Source organism: Ahaetulla prasina, chromosome 5 (assembly GCF_028640845.1).
Source record: "Ahaetulla prasina isolate Xishuangbanna chromosome 5, ASM2864084v1, whole genome shotgun sequence".
NCBI classification, from domain to species: domain Eukaryota; kingdom Metazoa; phylum Chordata; class Lepidosauria; order Squamata; family Colubridae; genus Ahaetulla; species Ahaetulla prasina.
In genome coordinates this window covers 23,461,645-23,468,364 of record NC_080543.1, presented here as the reverse complement: position 1 = coordinate 23,468,364, position 6,720 = coordinate 23,461,645, and positions in this window count along the sequence as shown.

The window sequence follows — 6,720 nt, the reverse complement described above, 5'->3', positions numbered from 1 at the left end:
TGCTCCATCACTGGCGGATTTTAAGAAAAGACTGGACAGGCACTTGTCTGGAATGACGTAGGGTCTCTTGCTTGTACAATGGGTTGGACTGGACCACCTATAAAGTCCCTTCCAACTCCATTATTCTGTTAAGCTATTTATTCGAATCCAACCTATCCCTTGATTGTTGGATTATTTTATTCAACATTTGTTTCATTAGTGCAATGGGTGAATCAAATCACATTGGCTTATACAAACTACAGAATGGCCGTATATGAATCATGAGTCATTGGCTTTTGTTTCCCAGGAAAACCATGAAGATCTCAGAGAAATTGCTAAGGAAGGGCAGAAAGCTGAACTCCTCGCGCTTCACCGGTTTTATTGTTACCATTTGTTTAGTGGTCCTTCGAAGTTATAGCAGCACTGAAAAAGTGGCTTATGACCGTTACAACCTTTGCAGCATCCCCATGATGATGTGATCAACATTCAGACGCTTGGCAACTGGTTCACACTTATGAGCGTTGATGTATCCCAAGATCATGTGATCACGTTTTATTTTATTTATTTATTTATTTATTTATTTTGTCACAACAATATATATAAGTATCATACAAAAAGATTATATTGTATATAAACATATATATGAGTAAATATTAGGAGGTATAAGCATATATATATATATATATATATATATATATATATATATATATATATATATATAGGAAGAAGAAAAGAAAAACAATAGGACAGGAATGGTAGGCACGTTTGTGCTCTAATGCACGCCCCTTATGGTCCTCTTAGGAATGGGGTGAGGTCAATAGTAGAGAGTTTTTGGTTAAAGCTTTTAGGATTATGGGAAGAGACCACAGTCAGGTAAAGTATTCCAAGCACTGATGATTCTGTTACAGAAGTCATATTTTCTGCAATCTAGATTAAAGCGGTTGACATTAAGTTTAAATCTATTGTTTGCTCTTGTATTATTGCAATTAAAGCTGAAGTAGTCTTTAACAGGAAGGACATTACAATAGATGATTCTATGAGTTAAACTTAGGTCTTGTCAAGGCGACGGAGTTCCAAGTTTTCTAAGCCTAGGATTTCAAGTCTGGTGGGGTAAGGTATTTTGTTGTTTTCAGAGGAATGGAGAACTCTTCTTGTAAAATATTTCTGGACACGTTCAATTGTATTGATGTCAGAGATGTGGTGAGGGTTCCAAACAGGTGAGCTGTATTCTAGAATTGGTCTAGCAAATGTTTTATATGCTCTGGTTAGTAGTGTAGTGTTTTGGAAAAGAAGCTACGCAAGATTAGGTTTACAACTCTTAGAGCCTTTTTGCTATGTAGTTGCAGTGGGCTTTGGCACTTAGATCATTTGACATGAAAACTCCAAGGTCTTTAACAGGGTGAGGTCATCTGTAAGGTAATGTCCATCAAGTATGTACTTAGTGTTTGGGTTCTTTTTCCAATATGTAAGACTGAGCATTTGCTGGTTGAGATTTGAGTTGCCAAGTTTTAGACCAAGCGGTTAGATGATCAAGGTCTTTTGAATGATAGATGTATTGTCTGTGGTGTTAAATAGTTTGACATCGTCAGCAAAGAGAACACAATTACTTGAGATATGGTCACAAAGATCATTAATGTATAGTATGAAGAGTGTTGGTCCAAGGACGCTGCCTTGAGGAACGCCACTCTTGACAGGAACAGGATTTGATAGAGCATTGCCAATTTTGACCACTTGTTGTCTGTTAGACAGAAAAGCAGATATCCATTTGTGAAGGGGTCCTGAAATGCCATAGGATTTTAGTTTTAGGAGAAGTTTATCGTGTACTACTGAGTCAAAAGCTTTGCAGAAGTCTATGTAGATTGCATCTATTGTTTTGCCTTGATCAAGATTTGTAGTCCATATGTTTTTACAGTGGAGAAGTTGTAAGTTGCATGATAATTTTTTCCTGAAACCAAATTGTTTATTAGAGAGTAGGTTGTTTGTTTCTAAGTGTGAGGTAATGGATTGGTTGATGATTGATTCCATGACTTTGCAGGTGACGCAGCACAGAGAGATTGGTCTGTAATTTTCGACTAAGCTGGGGTCTCCTTTTTTGAAGATTGGGATGACTGTGGCTAGTGACCAAAGTTTGGGAAGGGAACTGGTAGTGAAAGCTTTATCAAAGATTATGCTTAGGGGTTCAGCTATATTAGTGGAAAGTTTTTTTAAGAAGTATGCACATAGTCCATCGGGTCCAACAGATAGCGATGGTTTCAAGTTATGAAGAGCTTTTCCAACATTATCTTCTGAGAAATCTATATGTGTTAAGTGATCATACTCGTTGATGGTTTTGGGAATGTTGGATATGTGTCATCGCTGTTAACAAAAACTGAGCCAAAGAAAATGTTGAAGAGGTTTGCTTTAACTGTTTCATCATTGCATTCTTTGCTGTTAGAATCTTTTAGTGGTGGGATGGATCTTGAGTCTTTAAGTTTATTGTTAACAAAATTATAAAAGGCACGATTAGAATTTGTGCGCAGAAGGTCCTCTTCTTGCTTGGTGTGCTAATTTGTGCATTCAGTTTTTATTTGGTTGCATATATTTCTGTAGCGGTTTTTGAAATTTGCTACATAGCCTTTTTTGTTTCTTTTCCAGAGGGATTTTTTTTTTGATTGAAGCTTTTTTATTGATATGGGTAGTTTGCTTTTCCTGATCATGGTGGTCATTTGTGGTACATATAGTTTAATGACTCTATTGATTTCAAGTAGGAAAACTCTATAGTGGTCTTCATCAGTTATACAGGTTGTGAACAGATTTTGCCAGTCCAGAAATGAAAGATCGTTGTTTATAAGATCATAGTTGGCTTTTTTGAAGTTGTAGTTAGGAATACTATTGTTATGACGATTTAAGTAAGGAGTTTTGTTTTAAGTTTTGCAACCAGATGGAAGCTTTCTCCTGAAGATCTGTCAGGATGCGGATGGGCCTTTAGAGCAGGGGTCTCCAACCTTGGGAGCTTTAAGCCTGGTGGACTTCAACTCCCAGAATTCCACAGCCAGTTTTGCTGGGAGTTGAAGTCCACCAGGCTTAAAGTTCCCAAGGTTGGAGACCCCTGCTTTAGCGGACCCGCCTCCCTACATATAATGATAGACAGGTGATACAGCCTTCTCATCTCACCTTCTCACTGCCTTAGCTCCCACCTTGTGTTGCTGGGCAGGTACAGAGCTACAGTCCTTTTATGTATTTTCCTTCCCACATTCTGTTGAGTTGCAAATCACAAAAATGCCTAAGAAACATGAGCATGAATTTCCAACAGTTTTAATCCCACAGTTTGGCAACTCTAATTTAATCAGAAGGAAGTCCCTTAATGACATTTGCTCTCATAAGATCTGTATTGGTGATACTACTGGTTTACTCTGTGTGTGTGTGTGTGTGTGTGTGTGTGTGTGTGTGTGTGTGTGTGTGTAAAAAATGGAAAAGTCAAGAAGTGTAAAGAATAATAGTTAAAGACAAGATTCCAATAGAAAAGGGAAGAAAACTCTGTTTTAGTAACATGCTGTTCAGTTCCTTTCAAGCCAGATTTATTTATTTCAGAAATATGCTCAACCAAGCCAGAAAACCTGAAATACCGGAATTTATACTTCAGCTTGATGATAGGACTGCAATTGCCACAAGAAAACGCCTTCTAGGGAAGAAATTTAAGTAAATGGTGCCAAAGCATGTGATGCAACAGTGATGCAAGATTTTTAATGACATTTAAAGCTCTAAAATCTAGCACAGATAAATATTTACAAAACAATGTTACACTCAGTTTAATGTGGTTTAATGTGCTTCACTTAACAACCGAGTTGCCAGTTGCCAATTGTGATTGCTAAACAAGGACTACCTATAGGATGAAATTGTATCTCCTGAACGATGTGCATATTTATGCTAACATGGAAATGGAAGTCATGTTCACAAATTCCTTGTGTGTCCAATCATACTTGGCCAATAAAGAATTCTATTCTATTCTATTCTAATCTAATCTAATCTATTCTATTCTATTCTTACAACACTTTTTAAAACAAAAGTCTTGTCTTGTCTTTACATAGCTGCCTATGTCAAGGCTATTGTTTTGATATTTTTTGTGAAGGACTTGCTGTTAAGTAGGCTATCACTTCAAAGCGAGTTAAAGGCAACATTCCAGGTTAAGAATTTATTCTAAAAGAGCTACATGACCATAAGGACTCTGTAGAGCTCTTAACTGCTGTTTAGCGTCTTAGTACGAAGCTTGAAGGATTTTAGCTCTTAATATAGAGAGCCAAATATAGAGATTATTTTTAAAGGCAGTAGAGTAAAAATAAGGGGATTGTAGGGCTCAATCCTGTTTTTCAACCTTGGCATTGGTTGAAGATGTATGGACTTCAACTCCCGGAATCTCCCATGGCTGGCTGGGGAATTGTAGGAGTTGAAATTCACACATCTGCAGGTTGGCAAGGTTGAGAAATAGGAGGAAGACAGTGGCAGCTGTATGGCTTTCTTCAGTGGTGAAATCTGAATCGGTTTACTGGCTGTGCATGCATGCTGCGTGCGCATGCGCAGTGCACACCACACACCAAATGCAAGGTGCTTGCACATGCAGCACATGCCAAAAGGAGGCATGGGGTAAGTAGAAAAGCGCACGGGGGTGGTGGTCAGCTGTGGCACGTGATCTTTTTTTTTTACTTTTAAAAGCATTTTTTTACAAGCTATTCGGCCAAATAGGTTGTAAAACAAAATGCTTTTAAAAGTTAAAAAAAGTATCTGACAATAGCACGGCTCAGCTGGGATCATCAGAGCCTTTTTTTAACCTTTTAAAAGCATTTTAAGGCGGAATAGGTTGCAAAAAAATGCTTTTAAAAGTTAAAAAAAAGGCTCTGACGATCAGGCAGCTCAGCTGTGATCATCAGAGCCTCTTTTTTTTACCTTTTAAAAGCATTTTTTAAAAGAAGCAGCAAACAGGGAAGCGGGCGACCGGGCATTGGGTGGGCATGGGCGGGGGGCCCAAGGATTTTTGTTACCAGTTCTCCGACCCACCTGCTGCCATGGCCACCGGATTGCCCGATCCAGTCCGAACCGGGAGCATTTCACCCTGGCTTTCTCCATATAGTCACCAGGAATCAAGACTAACTTGATGGCACACACACACACACACACACACACACTCCCAATGAGAAATAGATGGATAGAATATCCATTCCCTCTCTAAATTTCAAATCCAAATTAATTTTCTCTGTTCTACTATCTTCCAGATATGCTGGGGCTGCAGCTCGGTGGAAAAGCCTGATTAGCATGTTTGGCAGGCCATGCAAATGAAAATTGCACTCTCTACAAATTGCCTGGTAGGCAGGTGAAATCACAGCTTCCTGAGTTAGTGTATCTGTCTGTGGGTCTCAGTGTTAGGTATGCAAGTTGCATCTTGATTTCCAAACATAGACCTACCCAAAAGTTGCCCAACAAGCTCTATAAATTAGGTCATTCCACACCGGAGGAGAGGAACGTCTTTTGAAGTTGCTCGGTGACTAGACCGCTTTCCCATGAACAGGAAATGAAAGCTTGCATGAATCTGCCAACTTTTGAAGCTTGGTAATGGAAGTGAGCAACCACAGCAAGTTACACTTTGGTTCAAAGGAGCCAGATAATTTCCTACCATCAAAAAGGATTTAGCGAGATGTAATCAGGTTGAAACTAAAAAGCAACTTTTGATTTATGAGAAAAGCTATATATGTGGTATATATTGTTTTGCCATGTGCACAGGAAATAAACATGGGGAACAATCAGTAAGACTGTAACCTGGTACTGATTTCTTTAAGAGTAACTTCTGGGAGCTCATTTGAGCTTACTTTCCAGATAGGTAAGTACAGGGTTACTTATCCATACTTTTAAATAGTACAAATGGTGCTCAGTGGTTACTTATCTCAAATAAAAGAAGTTCCTGTTTGCTTTGAATGTTGGTCATTGAGTATTGGTTCAATTCTGCTTCCTGGTCATTGTTTAAATTAATAACTCTTAAAAAAACCAAAGTGGCCATACTAAAACAATAACAGGTTTCACTTAGATAAGTCAAACTTTTGGCTGCATAACTCTCATAATTAAATCAGGGGGAGTGTCTTTTTAAAGTTGCCAAGGCTATTAAAATAGTAAATATTTTGATGAGCCCCAGTGACAATATAGCCTGACTTAATTACATTTAACCTTGCAAGCTTGAGTGCCTCTTTGCTAGACTACATGAGCATTATTTGGCTGCAAGTCTCATTAATTAATTTGGTGAGAGAAGGCATGTCAAAATCTTCTCCGCTAAAATAATTATTTTGAATCACGTTACATACAGGTAATCCTTGATTTACAACTCGTTGCTTGTTCAACTTGTGATTGTTCTAAATTCTGATTAACTTACCAGGTGTGGGGGGGTACAGATCTGAGGTGACAACAGTTGCTGTTCCCCCAACACGTGGTCACATCACTGTCCTTCAGCAACTCAGCAGCTGGGTTGCATTTATAGCCATTTGCAGTGCCCCATGGCCACATAACCACACTTTACAATGGTTTCTTTCAAGTTTTTGGAAAACCTGGGCCCATCGTGAAATACCAGTTCGGCATTTAACTAACAACCGCGGCAGCAGCTGCAGTGTTCGCTTAATGACTGCCTCAAAAAAAGGTTTTAAAATTGGGGCAGTCACATGACCAACCTGCTTTACAATCGGCATGAATAATAATCATGAAGGGCAGGCACCATTACGGTCGTAA